Source organism: Pimephales promelas, chromosome 9 (genome assembly GCF_988280905.1).
Source record: "Pimephales promelas chromosome 9, fPimPro1.hap1.1, whole genome shotgun sequence".
NCBI classification, from domain to species: Eukaryota; Metazoa; Chordata; class Actinopteri; order Cypriniformes; family Leuciscidae; genus Pimephales; species Pimephales promelas.
In genome coordinates this window covers 10366474-10389008 of record NC_142777.1, presented here as the reverse complement: position 1 = coordinate 10389008, position 22535 = coordinate 10366474, and the positions used below count along the sequence as shown (strand labels likewise).

Genomic DNA, 22535 nt, shown 5'->3' with positions numbered 1-22535 from the left:
TTTCTTGTATTATTAGAGTAAAGAGATATTTAAACGTCTCTCTCTCTCTCTCTCTCTCTCTCTCGCTGTGTGTGTGTGTGTGTGTGTGTGTGTGCTGGGAGTTGGGGATAGTGGTGGTGGTGAGAGCTGTTGTGTGAGGGTGAGAACTTTCTTGTTTTTTATTTGTTTTTTTTTTGTTTTTTTCCCTTCCAGAAAATAGGAAATGAGTTGTATATAGTGGTGGTTGGGTGGCAGGATGGCGTCTCTTGATGAGACACCGTCATTATCACTCCGCAATGGATTTAGGTGTTTCCTGAGGATAATGCCACTGTGGAGGATGTGTTAATTGCAGTTGGCGATCAAATTGGTCACAAGAACATTGTATCTGCATCACTGATGAATCAGGCTGTCATAACTTTTTGAAGTTTGTTCACTCTGTTACTTTTTATCAGAAGACTGTTGGAGTTGATGGACTTTGTGAGAAGAAGTGTTTTCATTTAAAATACTTCTTACCACTATCAGAAAAAGTAAAGCAATGAGTAATAGAAAGAGTAAATGAAAAAAAAAATGTAAAGCATGTATTACACAGTGTCTTTTATTTGCTTTTCTATCATGGTTTGTTCTTTATTTCCCTTCTTAATTTTGTATTGGAGGTTTTAAGGATAGGCTCTTTAAATATTAATGGTGGGAGGGATAGTGTAAAGCGTGCTACAGTCTATAAAATAATTGAAAAAAAAAAAAAAAGCTTGATAGTGTCTTTCTCCAAGAATCTGGTGATTTGATGAATGAAGTTGAGTGGAATTTGTGGTGGAAAAGGACATAAAATACTCAGTCATGGTACAAATTTAAGTAGAGGTGTGGGCATTTTTTTTCTTCAAAAATAAGGGCGGATATTATAAGTATAGAGGAACCAGTGAACGGTCGATTGTTGGTGGTTAAAGGGGTCATATAATGGTACAATTACTTTTACAAGTTGAGTGTACTGCAATGTGTGTTGTCAGTGCCTGTACACAGCCATCATTTAATGATAAAAATCCATCCAGTAGTTTTGTTTTAATCTCCTTAAATGTTTTCCCCTGCCTTTGACTGAGCCGTTTGACCGTGTGACGTCACGTGGTCGCACACCTCTCCCACGGTTGTTGATTGACAGTAGTGTTTCAACACAGACCCGCCCCGAGCGAGCTGTCATCATAGACTGTAGTCCGTCATTGTTGATAGACTGGAGCAGAATGGCGTCTAAGCGATTGTGTTGTTCTGTTCTTGGGTGCAATAACAAACACAGAAAACATTCTGGTGTTCCTAAATTTGAACCGAAGTCACAGTGGCTGAGTTTTGTTTACGATGGGAATATTCCCCACGATCAACGTCAATACATTTTTGTTTGCACGAATCATTTCTCACCAGACTGCTTTATAAACGAGAGTCAGTATAAAGCTAGTTTTGCTAAGAAGCTGCTCCTGAAAAAATAATCGGTACCAACTATTTATGTTCCCTCTGCACCTAAAGTTTTATTAATCTTTAAATTAATCTTTGCAAATCGCAGGAAAAAGTTTTTCATGACCATTTGTAACGTCAATCTGTCAATGAACTAACGTATACATCAGTAAACACAGCGTTCATATCTCACTACTCTACCCTGACAGTGCATACAAAGATAGATCAAAGTAACATTACATTAATCAACCATTCAGAAACGTCCTCAAGCCTTAATTGTCGAACTTCATTCTGGCCGTCATCTTGTTCCAGTGCGACTCCGGTTCAAACTGATACGGTTGCACAGATGTGTCCTCAGGAACTCCCGCTGCCATTCTCTCTCCAAAACCTTCAACTGTTGTCAAGGCAACGCTCCACGGGGATCCACGCCTGCAGAACAGAGGGGCGGGGTTTATTATTTAAAGGCATATGCACTGAAATGGCTTGCTGAAAACAGAGCTAATTTTGACCAGGTAAAATGGTGTTTTCTTAAAATACTAATAAGATTTTTTAATAAAAGCATATAACAAGGTTTTCATTTAGACCCTAAACATTCATATTAACTTGTACATAAATGGCATTATATGACCCCTTTAAAGCTCAAGTTCAAGAGATACTTTTTTTTGGGACAGGAGCGCCTACATTTTTTAGACGTACTTAGTGAGAGTCTTAAAAAGTGTCTTAGTGAAGGATGTGCCGAGGTCGTGCCTTTGTAAAGGGGGGAGTTCTGTCACAGTCTTCGTCTACACCTGTCTGTCTTTGTCTTCACTACACTTCCCAGAATCCTCTTGTCTCCACACCTGTTCTCACTCCCTCAATCATCCACTTGTTCAGCGTCATTATCATCTGTGTCACCTGTCTTCACCTCATTAGTGTTCATTTGTATCTGTATTTAGTTCTCTCTGTTTGTTCAGTCCGTGTCGGTAAATGTTTATGTCAAAGTGATGTTGAGAGTAGTATTATTTGGAGTGTTTGTGTACCCTGCCTGCCTGCCTATCTGTAACTGTTTGAGAGTATTATTAGTAAAGTGTTTGCATTGGAGCATTTGCCTTGTTTGCCTTCTTCTTTCAGTATCACACCTTATGACACCCTGAGGTTTAGGTGATGGGAGAACATGTTGACCTGGGGCCGTATTCACAAAGAATTTTATCTTACCACTAGGAGTAGTCCTAAATCGCACTAAAATATTTTAGCTAGGAGTTTTCTCTTAAAAGTTATTCACAACACCTTTCAGACCTAATCTTAGTAAAGAAAAATGACAACTCCTAAACTAAGAGTGAGTCTGCGTTGCTATGGATGACGTCAATTTTCATGCACGAGCTTCCTCGCAATGATCACGGTGATTGGTTGTTAGATGACAGGGTCATCATGTGGAACGTAATACAGCAACAAATCATGGAGTTACGACACTAAATATGTTTGTTTCCTACACAAAATAATAATAATAAAAAAAAGTAATGTCATCGAAATGCATAGGCTATATAATGACATGTTTGTGCAGGCCCCAGTGAAGTGTAATTCTAAAAAGGCAGAGAGAGAAAAGTCATGAATGAAATTATTCAAGGTAGCCAAAAGGCCAATTTACACTTCTGCGTCGAGGGTACGCCGTACTGTACGGCGTTGGCTACGCACGTAGGCGACGCCGTTGAGAGGATTTATACTTCTGCGTTCAGGTCTTGGTTGCTCTGCAGTACTGCTCCGAAACGCTAGTTGGCGGCGGAGGGTTTTAATGGTTTACTGTGTTTAGATTCCTCGCAGCTAGGTTACTACAAGTAATAGCGACTGAAAGAGAGCTGATCATGTTGGAGTTGGAGTTTATTGAGGTGGAAAAACAGTTCACTTTAGTGAAATTACTAAAACTGAAAGGCAGAAATGAGAGAAGACGTCGGAGGAGATGGTACGTGTGGAAATTACAGACAGTGGTGGAAATGCGTGAGAAGGTACATGCGGAAATGCGTAGGAGGAAATGCGATGCTACCAAGCCGACCAATCACCGATCTTGCGGTCCGCGTCGTCGCGACGTGTAGTTACATTTTTGAAGAGGTGCGCGTCAGGCGACGACGAAGGGTACGCGGCATGGGACGCGTCTGTGCGTATGCTACGCCGTACCTACTGCGCGCACCCTACGCAGAAGTATAAATTGGCCTTAAGGCTACGTTCACACTGCAGGGCTTAATGCTCAATTCCGATTTTTTGAAAAAATGCGTTTTTTTTGCAAGGCTGTTCATATTTCCAATTAAATGCGACCTTTTGTGATCTCATGTGTGACCGTGAAATGACCCAGAAGTGACCCGCATGCGCAGAAGAGTAATCAACGGTCAACGACGTCACTTGTTGTTTGCGGAATAGTTCTTTTTTTCCATATGTTGCAAGCTTTTGTTTTATTATTATTATTATTGCCACAGCCCATATACAATCACAGACAACAATTATTTTATCGACGGGCAAAGTTTGCAGATAAATGTAAGATTTTTCCGATCCTCACCGACCTAAACCCGTTTAATTGATCGTACGCATCCTCCGCGCTCCTTGCTTTGTCGCCGGCGGCCGCGGTGCAACACTGGTGGCTGGTGTTGCCAGATTGGGTGTTTTTTCGCTACAATTTAAGGCATGTATACATGTGTTTTAGCCAGGTTTTCGCCTGGAAGGCTCTATAGAAATCTGGCACCCTACTGTACGAAGTTAAACTGACAGAGAGCGCATGTTCACGGACACCAGAATGAACGTGTTCACAGTAATGTTCATCAGGCAGTAATACAGTACGTTTATTTTGGACGAACGTGAACTGTGAACGGTGAACGTGCACTATCGTTCATTGAACGCGTTCAGGCACAACACTGGGGAAGAGACACGTCTGCAGCGGCCCATAACAGTGCAGAAACGAGTTGGAATTGAGAGTGTATTGGCTAGCTACAGGTGCGAGCAATGACGTGCGGGTCGGATATATGTGACCTGGCCGTTCAAGTCGCATTTCAAAAGATCGGATACATATCGGATTTAGACCACATACCCAAGTGGCCTGGGTCGCATTTGAAAAGATCGGATCTGTGTCATTCAAACTGTCATGAAAAAATCCGATACAGGTCGCATAGGGGCAAAAATTTCGAAATTAGGTCGTTTCAGCCTGCAGTGTGAACATAGCCTAAGGGCATGCAGTGTTCACATATCGCGTCTTTTTTACGTTATTTTAAATGTAGGCACGCGATATGTGCACCCTTTTTTTCCAAGCGCGTCCGTATGGAGCGCACCATAGGTTACGTGACAAACCGGAGCGCAACCACCGGAAGAATGCAGCGCGCCTTGCGTTTTTAAATGTGAATGGTGCCTAATACCCTGAAAACCTTCACTTGCCTAATAATGAAAAATGACACTTGCATTAACATTTGCTTGGTTAATTGACATTCTTTTAGCCTAACTATTTAAAGCAAGGACATGTTGCTCCTATTGAAGTAATGTAATACTTGAATGACGTTGGATTATGAACTCGCCAAAATGGAAAAGAAAGCTAACACCATTCTGAATCATATATAATCACAAATTAGTCTCAGGCATTCAGTTTTCTTTGACCTGTTCTAAAACTATAATTCATTCATGAGGAAAGAAGAAATGGAAAACACTGGTTTTAAAGACATTTACATCTCTACAAAGATTTGTTTTTGTTTCATGGCTCATATGACATGCTAGTTATAAAAGATTAATTTGTCTTATGTACTCATGCATACATGCCTATTTACCCGACTGTAAATGCATGACTGTATTTCGAGTGCATAATGGTGTAGGGAAACACAGGAAATGTATTTGAATGTGGGGGAAATTGTGAGGTCTGTAAAACAAAGATGCCATGTCATTATAAATCTTTTAGTGTTTCCAGAACCGACCTCATACAGGGATGTTTTTTTTTGTTCTGTCTTAATTTCGAAAAAAAATAATTTCAGCTGATTGTACATATTGACATTTGTACTTTAGTTTATACTTTAAATTATTTCTTAGTTGTATGTATTGTCAGCTCACATGGATTTCACAGATTATGTACACATGATTGAAACTTTGATGCACATTGTAAACAAAACTGGATTGCCAGATTGCCTCACACAACAGCTTCCATTAGCTTCCACAAAATTCTAATTAATTTGTAATCTGTTTTTAGTGCTTGTGAGGAAGCCTTCATGGTCACACTTTCTATGAAGCCCATGCTTATAATGAATTATAGCCCCATTTATATGTACTTATTTAAAAGTATTACTATTTTATAAATAAATTTATAAAGACTCATTAAGACCTATACTGCATTATAGGAACAGTTATAGTTACATTAATATAATTTTTTTATATATAATTATGCATGTGCATTGAAAAAGTAAATGCATAAAATATCAAATTTTCTTTTCAAATATTTTTTACAAATAAACAACTTAAAATATAATGAGCACATAATTTCTTAACATTCGCTTTGGGACAATTGCATCCTATGTTTTCACTTTAGCCATCAATGATGCATTTATAGAAGGAAGTGTGTGTCACGGAGTGGGTGCAGGCTGAAGACACAAGGAGTCCGGGGTATCGGTAAAGATGAGGGTTTTAATATATATCAAACAGGCAGGAAGACAGGAACACAGGCGCCACACGGGCTAACAACAAACATCGACCGACAATCACTGAGTAAAACAGAGGGAACTAAATACACTGAAGAATCAAACATAATGGGGTGAAAACAGGTGAAACAGATGATCAAGACGAGGAACAGGTGGCTGATGAGGGAGTGAACACGGGATAGGGTGACGAGAGGATCCTGGGAAGTGTAGTGCTGAAGACAAGACGGAGGACTGTGACAGTGTGGCAAATGGGTTAAGGAGCAAGGAGACAGAGATGCTAACTGTACGTTCACACCGCATAAAACTCTAATTAGATTTACAATGTAGCCAACTACTGGACTTTCAAGGATATGTAATACTCAAACACAGGTTCGTTCTTCCCAAGGAGGACTGAGACAGTTCTGACAATTAAAATCAATTTATTACATAAAATCCTTTCACATTGAGAAACAACACATTCACTAAAAAAATAATTTTTAGGCATTTATCTCTTAATTAAACTCAGATATTATTACAGAAAATGTATTTTAAATAAATAAAACAAAGAAAAACAACATATAAATATATATATATATATAGGGGTTAACCAATGACACAAACAGGAAAAGGAATCCTTTGTAAATAACCACTCATTAGACTGCACCCACACGGTAGTGACCCTCACTACAAATGCAATGAAGAAAATCTACACTCAAGTGTGTTGAACACCACATCCCAAAAGCAGGTGGGCCAAATAGCCTTTCACAAATGTCTCAGAGAGAACCCACAGCACTTAAATTACAGATTCCCTAAAATAATACTCACAACACACAGCATATTCACAAAAGATAAAAGCAACAATACATTAACAATAAAGACAAAACAGCAGCTTGTCTGGGTCTGTGTGTCCTGCTGATTACACAGCTCTGACCTGGAAGCATGCCATTAGACAAAACCCCCAACTGCGTCAGATCAACGTATATAAAACCACTGCGTGCTGCAACAGGCTCTCACTGCACTGCAAACACAGAGATCGGAGAAATAAGTAACCCAAACTACACGACTCCATCAGGGAAAGGCAGAAAATGGAAACCTAGACATGGCTAAACACAAGCTCAGCTAACCGTGCGCCTAAAAAATAAATTACTAAAAAGTCATTGTAACTATAATATAATAAAATTATAGCAATGCAGGCCACATCTTTATAAATACATTCATGGAACCACATGACTGACTTATTAATTCTTATAAATCAGTGTATAATGGATTGTGAGCATGCACATTGAAAAAGTAAATGTATGACTTATAAGTAATTAAAAAAAATATTATAAATGTAACTGTTCTTACAATGCAGTATAGGTCTTAATTGGTCTTTATAAATATATTTATAGAATAGCAATACTTACTTATAAATAAGTATAAATGGAGCTATAATTCATTGTAAGCACAGACATCATAAAAAGTATTACCGAATTCATCGCTGAAACTTTGATAGACTCTAGGTCTGAATTCACTATGACTTCATTGCAACACTGCAGACAGTGGTGTTTATTGGCACTGGCCATTTGTTTTGTTTAACATCAAATTCACTTAAGGAATTATGATAACAGAGCCTTTAAATCTCCTTCATCTCCTCACTTCAGATAAGCTGACAAAAATAGTTAACTGACCACTACTAAAAGTTGTATAACTACCTGAATTCATCATGAATTACAGTAGGAATACATATTAATAAAGCATTTATTAACACACTGAGTAACTATTACTATATGTCTAAATAATAAGATGTATAAATGTACATTTAAATATTTTATTAATCATGTACTTACATTTTCTAAATTATTTTATGAACCACTGACAACTCCTAAATAACTGGTTTGTAAATATTTACTTAATTTAGAAATGATGAATTGATCATTAATAAAGTATGAACATACAATTCTTAAACATGTTATCGATACCGTATGCTTATAAATCAAGAATAAAGCATTTATATCTGCATGTATACACAGCTTTTAATGCTTTATAAATGATGAACTAACTATTTATTAATGAGTCATAGCGTGCAGTTATTATAAAGTGAGACCAAAAGCAAGTCAAGTCAAGTCACCTTCATTTCTAAAGTGCTTTTAACAGAATTGACTGTTTCAAAACAGCTTTACAGTGCAAATAGAAAATACAGTAACATATTGTTTAGGCTTTACAACAGGATTAGGATAAAGTTATTGGACAGCAAAAGTTAGTTTTAAATTGATTAACTTCCATTGTGAAAATTATTAGTTATTAACTCAGGGGTGGCTAGCACGACACCGTTCTAACATAAAAACTCTTAACGTGCTTAATGTGTTAAGAGCTCGCTAAAGTACTGGGGAGCTAAACCATTTAGTGCTGTGTAAGTAATCAGCAATATTTTAACATGTATACAATGTTTAATAGGGAGCCAATGCAGTGTTGACAGAACCGATCTCATACTTCCTGGTTCTAGTGAGAACTGGAGCTGCTGCATTTTGGACCAGCTGTAGTTTGCTTATTAAGCATGCAGGGCAACTACCCAGTAGATAATTACAATAATCTAGACTTGATGTCATAAACGCATGAACTAATTGTTCTGAATTTTTAATTGTGAGAATATGACGTAATTTAGATATATTTTTAAGATGAAAAAATGCAGTTTTACTTGACACGTAACTTTCAAATAAAAGATTGGTATCAAAGAAAGATAAAATTATTTGATACCAATGAATATGATATTATTTGATACACAGAAACGTGTTACTGCAGCCAGTCCAGAACCCGGAAGTAACCAGCCAGTGCCAATTCTCTTCAATTAGACATTCTCTGGCGGCGCTCACACAGGCTTCCTGTTTCACAAGCCAAGATATAAGGGGCGATTCAGAGAGTGTGGTTGGTGTGATCGGTGGGTTTGAAGTGCTCGGTGAGTTTGAAGTGTTTCAAGAGTCCAAGGGGTTGACAAAGTCAGACATTGAAGTGGGTTGACTCTGAGCAGTGTTGGATACAATCTTCCTCGGGAAAACCTTTGGGGTATGGAAATCGCCCATTTGAGTTCGCTGGATCAGAGTGATCGTCTGTGGGAAGACTGCTGGACTGAGCTATCGACTGGATTTGTGCTGTGGAGGGAGAGAGAAAAGATAAGTGAACTGATTTCATCTTATGAGCATTTAAACCGCTTGAAGAGGATGCAGTAAATGTGGATCTGACTGTTGGAGGAGCTATGTGTTGAGGAGTGTGTTGAGGAGGAATTGAAAGTGAAACCCCCCGTAAAGCGAGTGCAACAAACGGAGCGGGGCCTCTGATCAGCCCTATTGTGTGAGTGAATTGCAGTGCTTTTGCCTTATCGATACACATTGATTTATGGCTGTGGAATTGAAGTGAACACGAGTGTGATGTGCCTTTGCTTAGAAGTGGCCCCAACCCATGTTTACACGTTTGTGGAAAGTTATTATATCTGCTCTCCATCAGAAGCATGCAGCATTGCTGGTAAAGTAACCTTTTTACCCATTGTTTCGCTACTGTGAACTGAAGAGAGTACTTTATACTGTGAAGATCCTTACCTGTTCCACTTACTGTTTGAGTCCAGAAGCATGCAGCATCACTGGTGAAGTAATCTTTTAACCCACTGCCCCCTCCTGTGAACTGAAGAGAGTACTTTATACTGTGAAGATCCTTACCTGTTCCACTTACTGTTTGAGTCCAGAAGCATGCAGCATCACTGGTGAAGTAATCTTTTAACCCACTGCCCCCTCCTGTGAACTGAAGAGAGTACTTTATACTGTGAAGATCCTTACCTGTTCCACTTACTGTTTGAGTCCAGAAGCATGCAACATCACTGGTAAAGTAACCTTTTAACCCATTGTTTCGCTACTGTGCACTGAAGAGAGTACTTTGTACTGTGAAGATCTTTACCTGTTCCACCTACTGTTTGAGTCCAGAAGCATGCAGCATCACTGGTGAAGTAATCTTTTAACCCACTGCCCTCTCCTGTGAACTGAAGAGAGTACTTTGTACTGTGAAGATCCTTACCTGTTCCACTTACTGTTTGAGTCCAGAAGCCTGCAGCACCGCTGGTGAGCGGAGTCCCGAAATCGCCGTCCAAGAGACATGGTGACGGTTGATCCACGTCCGACCGTAGCTGAAGGATATCTAGAGGACAGTGAAGTCTATCCAATTGGCGCTCCTTGCTATATTGTTCAATAAAGATTGTTACTCCTTTGAAACTTACCTCTGTCTCCGTGGTCCTCTGTGGTGTGCCTGTGGTGCCGGCTCCTCTCGGTGGTGACTCAGTTAGAGGGTGGTGCTTGGTCATCCGAATATTCCTCCCCTCGACCTGTGACAGTAACAATTAATTATATTTTATTATATGATCTGATTAATATCATATTTTTAAAAATATGATGCTTTAATTATAAATATGGTGATTATCTCTAAGGTGGACACCCAAATTAATATGACATTTACCATCTGAACCATGTCATGTCAACAAATGGAAAAGTCAGCCAGCTGTTTATTATCATGTTGATAATGATAATAAACTATTGAAAAACTGCTGCTTTAATTACTTAATAAAATAGTAGTAGACATTGTAATAACATGTAACAAAATGTAATTAACATGTAACTAAGTTTTGGAACAACCTGCACTTACAGATTGTAAAATGCACTCATGTAATAGGCAGCTATTGTTACACAGAACAGGCCGAGTCGGTTACATACATGCTACCGACTTGGTACAATGTAATTATATAAGAAAGTACTTTGTACTACTCAATGTAACAAGTACTTATGTTACTAAGAAAAAAGCCTGCAGTTACACCTGGTCATTTTGGACCTTCTAAAATAATATATCAAGATTGTACTTAAGTGTACTTCATGGGTAAAAGGTACACATGAAGTACACTTTAAGTACAATCTTGATTCACTTTATATTACATATATAGCTTATCCCTGTCTAATATTATGTAACTGCAATGTAATTAAGACGCTACTGCATGCGTTTAAGCTGTGAACGAGGGAGTTGGGTCTAATTCAAACTAAAGTACATATGGATAAGGTTTGTGATGCACATGAAGTACACTTAAGTACAATCTTGATTCACTTTATTTTACGTAGCTTATCCCAGTGTAATATTCATAGAAAGTAAAAGAAATCAAAGCGATCTCATAGGAACTCCATTGAGATGATTGAAGCCCGTTTTTGGCAATTTTTTTGCACTTCCGTCCCTGACGCGCAGACTCAAACAGAGCTTGACTACGTAGTGGGACGTGAGTGACCCGTCTGTCTTCTAGTGTTGTGGCATGAGAAATCTGAATCATTCCCTTCCGAAACATGCAGAGGCGGAGAGTGTGAATAGGAGCTGTCCATGAGCTAGGAGAAGGAGACAATTTTGCTAGGTATTCTGATTAATTATTTTGTCATTTTGCTTCCATGTTTCCCCGATTGCGCGCGAGCTTCTTCTCGTGTCCATATGGTTATCTCTCTACTGTGCGACACAGAGTCGCGTGGGTATGACGCAATCGTTAGCCTACTTTCACTAAAACTGCTTCTACGGGGCCATAACATAAGCTACAAGGTAATGGAGCTATTTATACATTGTCGTGTTTCTTTAGAAATAAATAAAGGACAAATGGGGTCTTCAAACACCTCAGATGTAAAGTTATTCACTGTCAAAGTGACGCCAAAATGAATGGGAGTCAATGGGAATGCTAACGCAAGTGAAGTTTTGCTACAAGATGTCAGATCCAGCGAGGGTTCAACTTCCGGTCGATGGATTACCCCCTTGGTAATATTATTGCAATCTAGTTAGGAAGCTACCACATGCATTTAAGCTGTAAAAGAGGGATTAGGCCTAATTCAAATCAAAGTACATATGGATAAGGTTTGTAGATACACATGAAGTACACTTAACTCTTTCCCCGCCAGCGTTTTAAAAAAAAGTTGCCAGCCACCGCCAGGGTTTTTGACGATTTTCGCTAAATTTTAATGCCCCGCTGAATATTTTCTTCCATGAATATATGAAGATGATATATATAAAAATAAAGATCTGAGCCTCTGCTTTTAGGCAAAAAAACGTTTTTATTTTATCTTCATTTGTTCTTTTTTTATTGCCTCTTGAACAGAGGTAGGTTTTGTCAAAAACACAACATTTTGGACAAAAAAATGAGAAAAAGGTATTTTTTATCAAACAAGTGCATTTAAAAGCAGAATACATTCAGATGTTGTTTCCTTCATATATAAAACTTTCCAAAATAAATTAAAAACATAAATAAATGTAAAATATATCAAATTTCCCAGGATGTAAGGGAAATGTAACTTTTGCAATAAAACTTCTGCCTCTGCCTCTCTGTGTTCTACCTGTGAATAATGAATAATTGGAATTACAATAAACAGGCCTAGACACACACACACACAAATACATATTACAATGTGGTAAATGTGCACAAAGAGAGAAATAATTCGACAATTAGACAGCCACACATAAATGCCTGCACACACACATAAATATTATAGTGTCATAATACAAGTATTATACGATCTATCTGCGGCCTGTCCATGGCTAGAACTTTCTGTGACAACATGTGCATCTCTCTCACTGACTACTTCGTCCCGATCAGATTCAGAATTATCAAATAAAGAGTGATCGGACTCCGAGTCCATTAACCTCCAGTACTTCAGCCATATACCTCTGCATTGTCTGTCTGATACATTCTCACTACTCCACTGTTTGAGACGATTGCAATCTGTTTCTCTGATCAAAGAGTTGCGCACTCATTCACAACATGCGCGCGGGTCTTCCTTACCGTATACCACCTAAAACGCGGATACCCGGAAAATTCCGTGTTTGGCGGGGATGCGTTTTTTCATTAAACCCGGAAAATTCCGTGTTTGGCGGGGAAAGAGTTAAGTACATCTTGATACACTTTATTTTACGTAGCTTACCTGTGTAATATTTTGTAAATTGAGTGTAATTAAGAAGCTACTGGATGCATTTAAGCTGTGAACTAGAGGGTTAATTCAGATGGATAAGGATTATTTTTATTTTTGGATTATTTTAGAAGGTACAAATTGACCATGTGTTACTGAGGGCTTCTTTACCTTAGTAACATATTTCAGTACTTGTCACATTGTACCAAGTCGGTAACATGTATGTAGCTGCCTATTACATGAGTGTAATTACAATATGTAAGTACAGGTTGTTCCATAGCTTAGTTACATGTTATTACAATGTCTACTTTTAAAGGAGAACTCCGGCGCAAAATTAACCTTTGGTCTGATTACACATTGTTACCTAGTCAACCGTTATCTGAGATTTGTTTTCATGATTGTCGAATATAAATAGTTTTATCTCTAAAAACAGTTTAGCCTATAACACTAGTATAACGCTAGTATATAGGGCATAGAGTAATGACAAATAAAAATCGCTTTTTATTACCACGAACCAAGCTCAAAATGGCCCCACACTAACACGGTAGCATAATAAGGGTCCCTACATTCAAAGCGAAGCATTGACAACTTTGTCAGTGTCCATACAGTTTAATAAGAAGATATTTTATACATACAGTCAACTTCGCAAATACAGGAAGAAGCTATCTTTGAAAAATAGTCTCTACCAGTCCAAGTGCGCTGAACTGTGCAGAATCTCTTATTGTCCATTGTTTCTGGAAGAAACACGAACCATTTTCTTCTCTTCAATATGTACACGTAGCCTAATGTTCATGCTCACCTTATCACCTTATTCACATCTCACCAGAGCACTTGGATTGGCGTTCGTAGATTGACTGGTAGAGACTATTTTTCAAAGATGGCTTCTTCCTGTATTCGCGAAGTTGACTGTATGTATGAAATATCTTCTTATTAAACTGTTTGGACACTGACAAAGTTCTCAATGCTTCGGTTTGAATGTAGGGACCCTTATTATGTTACCGTGTTAGTGTGGGGCTATGGGCTATATGCACGCATAAATACCGCATTTGACGCAAGGATGCTCGTCCATTTCCGGTTGTGGAGATTAAAGCGGAGGAAAACCGAGGAAAACGGGATTATGGCAGAGTCTTCAAAATTTACTGTCCTCCAGTCTTTGAAATGAAACGTACATACGTTTAGATGTAATTTTATATATAGTTATATTTATTTAATATAATTTTAAAAAGTAGCATAAACACAACGAGGGGTGTCTGTTTTATCTGTTTTTGTGACTAGCGTTTCTTTAGTATAACCATGGAGTATAAAATTCAATATAAATTCTCGGAATTGCATTGAACTCTACGACCGGCGGAAGTTATCGAGCATCCCTAATGCTTCACCGGAAATACCGCCGAGCATAGAGCCCATTTTGAGCCTTGTTAGTGGTAATAACAAGCGATTTTTATTTGTCATTACTCTATGCCCTATATACTAGCGTTATACTAATGTTATAGGCTAAACTGTTTTTAGAGATAAAACTATTTACATTCGGCAATCATGAAAACAAATCTCAGATAACGGTTGACTAGGTAACAATGTGTAATAAAGGTTCATTTTGCACCGGAGTTCTCCTTTAAGTAATTAATTAAGTAATTACACTGTATCACAGACACCGTAAAATAAAGTGTTACAAAAAATTCCTGTCCTATATTTAATGTCACTTTATTCTGTATTTGTGACCCGCTCTGGCGAAATGAGTCGGAAGTTGCAACGTTCTATTTTAAGATATGGGTTGATTATGCTGAAAAACATGGATTTTTTTTTTTTTGCTAATTTCAAAGAAAAGATATTCAAAAATAATCTCCCAAAGTTTTGTATAGTCCAGATAATCGAGTAAAGGTATTTAAATGGCTATTAAAGTGTACAAAAGTTTTACTAAATTAGTTGTAAGTTTCGTTGAAATTCGTAGAAAATGAGCATTGCTTTTCTCAACTCCTCTTGTTACCTCTGTCCCGGGTATCCCCTGAAACGTCACTATCTCTGCTCTCCAAATATGGTGTTACACGTTGTATGGAACCAATCGAAAAGCTTAGAAATGTACACAAACGCTGATCATTTGTCAATGGGAAGCCCCGTTTTGACTGACTGGCACATGCTTGGTCCAGCCATCCTCCTGTCAGACTCGCAGCGCTCTTTGTAAACAAGCTAGCAGATCACCTATTAAATATTAAATATTATTTATTTGAGAAATTTCGCTGTCAAAAGAGAGAAAAGTCGCCAAAGAGTTGAACTCACTGGAGGCTTCCAGCCTAAGCTCTGCTGCTGGTCAGCAAGAGTGGCTAAGGCTTGTCAGTGATTTTTTCGGATCTGTAGACGTGTCATCCTCTGATGACAGCGACAGCGAAAGTCACAGCCCTGTGGAAGAGGATGACGATGATAATGATGATAACGTTGATCAGCCTGTGACTGATGTTGGGGAAGTTAATAGGGTCATGTATAGTTGTGAAGCAGTTAGTAGTGAGCGAGATGAAGAGTTAGCAAAAATACGTGCATTTTGCTGTAAAGGGTGTAAACTCAACGACGGAGAGCTGTGTTTTCAATCATTTGATGAAGATTTTGTTTACGAGATACGTCTGTCTATGGCCGCTCTCACCGAATACGAGAAGGACCTGATCCTGTTGGGGAAACTGAGTTGCCACTTTCACAATTCCAAGATGACAAGATGCTCAAAGAAGAAAGTGCAGCAAGAGCGTCAGCACTTCGACAGAAAATCTGTCGAGAGACATTCAAGTTTTTACAGTACATTGGTAAGTAACTTTATGTTATCAGCTCTTTATACAGAATTAGCTATAATGGCAAAATGCATTTCTCTGCATTTTAGTGACATTGGGTTGTTCTTGTTTTTATTTTAGCATAAGCCAAAACAAGTAGACAGCTCTCCTAAAGCATTACAAAGAACATGGGTTGACCCCCCGAAATCAGACAAGCGCCTTCTCACGCATGATGACATCTGTCGTGTGGTATCATTCATCGTCAACTTCACGGAGCTTCACGGACTGGTTCTTCCAGGTCGAGTACAAACGTTTTGATATCAAGTTGCTTCCCTCTCATTACACCAAGGCTACAGTTTTTCGTGCCTATGAACAGGCAGTTAGATCAGGAAATAGGTATTCTTTATTAATAAGCATTTAGGTGCTGAATTGATAAACCTATTATACTAAAAAATAACTTAATGGGATAATGAATGTTATTCATTAGTTTTGCACATGTAATCTATGCTTGCTGAGTGATCTTTTGAAAGGCTTGTCAGTTAAAGGAGGAGTTCACTTTTGAAAAAAACTTTTGCTGATAATTTACTCACCCCCATGTCATCCAATATGTCCATGTCTTTCTTTCTTCAGTCGAAAAGAAATTAAGGTTTTTGATGAAAACATTCCAGGATTTTCTCCACGCACTTAATTGGGAACCAAACGGTTCAAGGTCCAAAAGACAGTTTCAGTGCAAACTGCAAACTGTTCAAAGGGCTTTAAACGATTCCAGACGATGAATAAGGGTCTTATCAAGTGAAACGATCGCTCATTTAATAAATAAATGACAAAGCTTAAGTTTTATAAAGCTCAAATGCTTGCCTTGCTACTGTGACAAACGTTTGTGACTCTCCTGTTCGAACTCGTTCATCAAAATGAACAAATCTTTTTCCGAGTCATTTGGTTTATTCAACGAACGAAACCAATGAATGACTGAATAAATTGACTCGGAAAGATTCCTTAACCTAAAATTAAAAACCTTAATTTCTGTTCGACTGAAGAAAGAAAGACATGGACATCTTGGATGACATCTTGGGGTGAGTATTTTGTGAGTTTTTTGAAAAGTGAACTACTCCTTTAATGTTAAGTGTTAAATGTTAAGACTGTAAGTGATGGAAAAGTTTAAAAGTGCATTAAGAGTGCATCAAAACCAAATTGAGGAAGTTCTTGCCAAACTTTGTTTTATCAGAACATCAGGTGGTCAATATTGTGACCTTTCGGCGCCTGTGGAAGACCCTTGTGCCCTACATAGTCCGGACGAAGCCAATGACTGACTTGTGTTGGGAATGCCAAAAAAACAACTCAACCATCTACAAGTCTACCAACCTGACCGAAGAAGAGAAATCAGAGCGATGCAGAAAACAGGAAGACCACCTCGTGAAAGTGATATTAGAATGCTCACTGTATCAAGACATGGTTCAGAAAGCCAAGGATACTGTAAATGACCATGGCATTCATGAACTTCGTCCTTGTGATCCATACTCCCGAGAAATCACAATGCATTACTCGTTTGATTTTGCCCAGCAGGTGCATTTTCGCTCCAATCCACTCCAGCCCGGTCCGATGTACTTCTTGACCCCTCGAAAGTGCGGCTTGTTTGGCATTAACTGTGAGGCTATTCCAAGACAGGTTAACTACCTTATCGATGAGTGTGTATGCATCACCAAAGGGCCAAATGCTGTGGTGTCATTCCTTGATCATTTCTTCACTTAATATGGCATGGGTGCATGAAAGCATGTCCAGCTACATTGTGACAACTGTGTGGGCCAGAACAAGAACAATACTGTGCTACAGTACCTGCTTTGGAGAGTTCTTCATAGATTGCATGAAACTATTTAATTGAACTTTCTCATTGTGGGCCATACAAAGTTTGCACCAGATTGGGCATTTGGCTTCCGCCGAAGCTATCGCCGAAAGATGGTCTCATTTCTGGACGATATTGTTAATGTTGTTCGAAGCAGCACACTGACTGGAGTTAACATCCCGCAACTGGTTGGACGAGAAGATGGGGAAGTCATAGTGGAGCAGCGTGATTGGCAGTCATTCCTGAAGCCATTCTTCAGACATCTCCCGGGAATAACCCAACACCAGCATTATCGGTATGTAATTTATGGTACTATAATACTAATGGCATGTCTATTATGCTCAGGAGCTGTGTGTGTGGGTGTGTGCTTCTGTGTTACATGGGTATTTGCATTTCACGAGTTCACACTCACTAATGATCAGAGAATAAAAATAGTTATGCGTATTTGGCGTGCTGTCCGGGGGGAGGGCTCCGAGCTCGGAAATTGGGCCCGAACCCAGAGTACTCCCCCCGTATCTCTGTTTAGGAAGATAATTAGGCAAGTGTGAGGAGATGGGGTGGTGGAGGGATGCTGAGAACAGTCGAGGAATAAGGGTGAGTCAACTGTGTGTTTTTATAGGCTTTACTTGTGCTGATTGAGTGAACCAGTTGATTACTGATTGCTGACAGCTGGCTGACTTGATTGTTTGATCATTAGAACGTGATCCTCCCGAAACTTGTTAATAAAACATCGATTCACGAGTTCACACTCACTAATGATCAGAGAATAAAAATAGTTATGCGTATTTGGCGTGCTGTCCGGGGGGAGGGCTCCGAGCTCGGAAATTGGGCCCGAACCCAGAGTACTCCCCAAAAAGCAAAGTAAGTAAAGGACAGCCGCCTGCTTAAAGACCCCCCGAAAAGAGCGCAGAGATTGGCGGGCTGGCATTTCAAGGAGAGCCTGGTAGTTTTGGCTGGGAGAGCTCGCGGTGTCCGAACGGGAGGGTTCTTGTGGCAAAGGTCCCGGCATCGGTAAGCCTCACCAGTCCTGAAAGAAAAACATAGATGCTTTACTGGGAGGTTTAGGCTATGTCCACTGGGAGGTCAATACTCGCTGGATGGAGGAGGAGATGAAGATGCTCGACCAAGGGAGCTCTCGCTGAGTCCGCTGGGAGATCAATACTCGCTGGATGGAGGAGGAGATGAAGATGCTCGACCAAGGGAGCTCTCGCTGAGTCCGCTGGGAGATCAATACTCGCTGGATGGAGGAGGAGATGAAGATGCTCGACCAAGGGAGCTCTCGCTGAGTCCGCTGGGAGATCAATACTCGCTGGATGGAGGAGGAGATGAAGATGCTCGACCAAGGGAGCTCTTGCTGAGTCCGCTGGGAGATCAATACTCGCTGGATGGAGGAGGGGATGAAGATGCTCGACCAAGGGAGCTCTCGCTGAGTCCGCTGGGAGATCAATACTCGCTGGACGGAGAAAGGGGAGATATGCGTACCTGACCAGGAAGGCTATCTCTGGGTCCGCTGGGAGATCAATACTCGCTGGACGGAGAAAGAATAGATATAAATAATTGACCGGGAAAGCTCTCGCTGTGTCCGCTGGGAGATCAATACTCGCTGGACGGAGAAAGAGGAGGTATAAATACTCGAACGGGAAGGCTATCACTGGGTCCGCTGGGAGATCAATACTCGCTGGACGGAGAAATAATAGACATAAATAATCGACCAGGAAAGCTCTTGCTGTGTCCGCTAGATCAATACTCGCTGGACGGAGAAAGAGGAGATATAATTACTCGACTGGGAAGGCTGTCTCTGGGTCCGCTGGGAGATTAATACTTGCTGGACGGAGACAGAGAAGACATAGAAGCTCGACCAGGAAGGCTCTCGCTATGTCCGCTGGGAGATCAATATTTGCCGGATGAAGAACGAGAAGGCATGGAATGGATACTCGAAAAGTTTTTTTTTTTTTTTTTTTTTTTTTTTTAACCAATGAGGATTTGGTGGGCTTTTTTGACATGGAAACGATTAGTTCTGATATAAGTTTGGAACGCGTCTGAGGACCATCTTCCGAGCGCTTGGATCTGTTGCTGAGAGAGGCCTTTTTGGGCTGCTGAGGTTGCTGCTCCAATGCGGAAGGAATGACTGGAGAAATTCTCTGCTGGGATGCCTGAAAGTTGGAGAACAGATTTTAGGTGTTTTTGGAACCAAAAGCGTGTCACGGGTTTGTTAGAATCGTCGATGAACAAGGGTTCGAGAGGGGATTTTGCATGAGAGTTTCTCAGTTGGAGGTAGGCTAATATAGTTTGGAACGGTTGAATTGGTGACGAGAGGTTGAAAATATATATGAAGTGGCCTTTTTTGGTTTGGTCTGTTTTGCTCTGTTTAATCAGAAACGAGATTGTTTCGTTGTCGAGCACTGAGAGATCTGAGATGTTTGGGTGGATTTTTGGGTCAAATCTGGAAGTGATAGCCAGTTCAGAGCATCTTAGGAAACCAAAAAAGGCTAGAATGAACATGGCGTCGAGTGTGCGGGAGGTATTGAGGGATCGGTAGCCTGTGCGGAGGGTCTGAATGCATTTAGTGAGAATATCTAAAGTTATGGGTTGTCTGGTATCCGGGCGGGTGGGCTGGGATCGTTGGATGCCTTTAATCAAGAGGGAGGTTTGTGAATTATTTATTTCCGGAGAGGGGGCGCCGTGGATCAATTTGTGAAAAAATTGGATGCCGCTTAAATAACTTTTGATGGACCCGACTTGGAGGTTTTTGACACTGTCGAGGTAAGAGATAAAGGAGGTTATTGTAAGGAGGGAAAAATCAGGGAATGGCGTGTTATAAGAAAGGTGGAAGGCTTTAAAACATCTCCATGCGGTCACATAGGATTGGAGAGTTCTGGGGGAAACAGCTTGGAGAATGGTGTCGAGCGATCTGTTGAGGAGGGATTTTTGCGGGTGAGTTATGGGAATATTAATTCCGAATAATGAGGTACTGGAGTTGGGAGCTCGTCCGCCTCTGGAGCCAGCATCCTGAATTTCTGCCATAATCTGTGCTCGGATGTTTTGAGTCACCGGGGGAGGCTCCAGAGCGACGGCGTTTGGTGGAACTGGCATCGGGGAAGCTGTGAAAAGAGAATATTGTGATTTGGCATTTAGAAGAGAGCTGTAAGGGAGAGAAGCCTGGGCTGCGACTGTCGGCGGAGGCAGCCTCACGCTTAGGTCGGCCTGTGGGGCTTGAGAAGGAAGATTGAAATAAGCACCAGAGGGAAAAGGAGAAAATGGATGAGATGCCTGAGCCTGTGTTGCAAGCGGAGGTGGTCTTGCGCTTGCTTGGGCTGCAGGCCACTGAAAAGGGGAGGGGTTAGTCGCAGGAAACTGGTGGAAAGTTTGAGCCTCTGCCGCTAGCGGAGGCAACCTCACGCTAGCGTTTGCTACGGGAGCCGGAGGCCACTGCAGAGGAAAGGGGTTAGAAACAGCAGGAGGAAAAAACTGGGAAGCGGAATGTGAGCCGGCGGGCCCAGCTGTGAATGGCGCTGCGGCGGGAAGCGCCGTGCTGAAAAGCTGAGGTGAAGCGAGAGGCGAGTGATGTCTCGTGGCGGTGGAATCTGGAGCGCGACCCAGGCTCGCAGAAATCCTGGCGCTCCGGGCCGAAGCGCGCGGAAAACCAGACCTTGTACGGGAAGGTTGCAGAGTCGGGCGAGGCGAGTTCAGGGCCTCGCGAGAATTTCCCGGCCTGCTGGCCGCCTTGGAACCTGGGGTGGATCTAGGAGAGATGTTTGATGATTGCAAGGTAACGTACATGTTGTAAAGTTGCACTTTAGTCATCCTGCGCGAGGGCTGAAAATCTGAGTTTATCAGCGCTTGTCTTAGACTCAAGACTGTCCACTTTTCAATAGGCGGAATCGTTGGCACGGCCGAACGATAGGAGGACGCTGGGGAGGAAGCTGGAGTCCTCGCCGGTGGAGGTGAGGGTAAGCCCCGGCGTCTTGGCATGCAAGGAGTTGTTTGTACCGACCGGCGCCCACGAGATGAAACGTGGGGCTCTGAGGCGGTATCAGGTGGAGAAGTTGTCCTGGGGCCAGCTGATGGCGGCGGAGCATGGTTGAGGTCGTCATCGGATGTTGAAAGTTGCATTTGGGACATCTTTTTGCAAAGCAGTACACCAAATGCTGAGAACAGTCGAGGAATAAGGGTGAGTCAACTGTGTGTTTTTATAGGCTTTACTTGTGCTGATTGAGTGAACCAGTTGATTACTGATTGCTGACAGCTGGCTGACTTGATTGTTTGATCATTAGAACGTGATCCTCCCGAAACTTGTTAATAAAACATCGATTAATAGTGAATGGATCTTTTACAACTAGTTTTCCCCAATCTTCTGTGTTTTTCAGAATGAGCAATGACCATTCTGGCTGGGTATTTTCAACGCATTCTCATCCTTTAATGTCATATAGAACGCTATATGACAAAACGGCGCTATACTACGCACATGGCACCCATTATCGTTAATATAACACACGCTGTGAGGGCTAAGTTTAGGTGTGGGGTAGGGTGTGCATGTCATATTCACGCTAAAGGATTTATAACGTCTTGGGTTCGCGTGTTATATTAACGATAAAGGGTGCCATGTGCGTAGTATAGCACCGTTTTTGCATATAGCGTTCTATATGACGTTAAAGGATGAGAACGGGCTGGTATTTTACAAGGCCTTTGCCACCTCAGAGGAACAAGGAATGTGCTTGCTCCAAGAGGATGAACCACCAATCCAAAGACCCCCTGTCATCAAGCCCCCTGGCCTGGACTTGAAAAGAAAGACTTATCTGTACAAAAATATCTGTGAGTTTTGCACAGAAAATACAATGGATATTACATGCCCAAAACCACCAGTTGAGGAGGAAGTAAGTTGTCCCTCTCCCTGCTAAGAAGAAAAGAGCTGAAATGTGAATTTAATGTCCAATTTGAATCTGATTGTGTGTTTATTGAGTATGGATGTGAGTGAGTGAGTGAG

At 40.8% G+C, this 22535-nt stretch overlaps 1 pseudogene across 1 annotated transcript; it reads left to right on the top strand.

Annotated features, from left to right (window-relative positions):
- The first annotated feature begins 13179 nt into the window (after positions 1 to 13179).
- LOC148977514 (uncharacterized) lies at positions 13180 to 22036 on the top strand (annotated as a pseudogene). The gene is made up of 5 exons (XR_016169804.1): positions 13180 to 13219; positions 15314 to 15747; positions 15853 to 16009; positions 16937 to 17846; positions 21919 to 22036. The product of XR_016169804.1 is annotated as an uncharacterized LOC148977514 (transcript).
- The last annotated feature ends 499 nt before the right edge of the window (positions 22037 to 22535 follow it).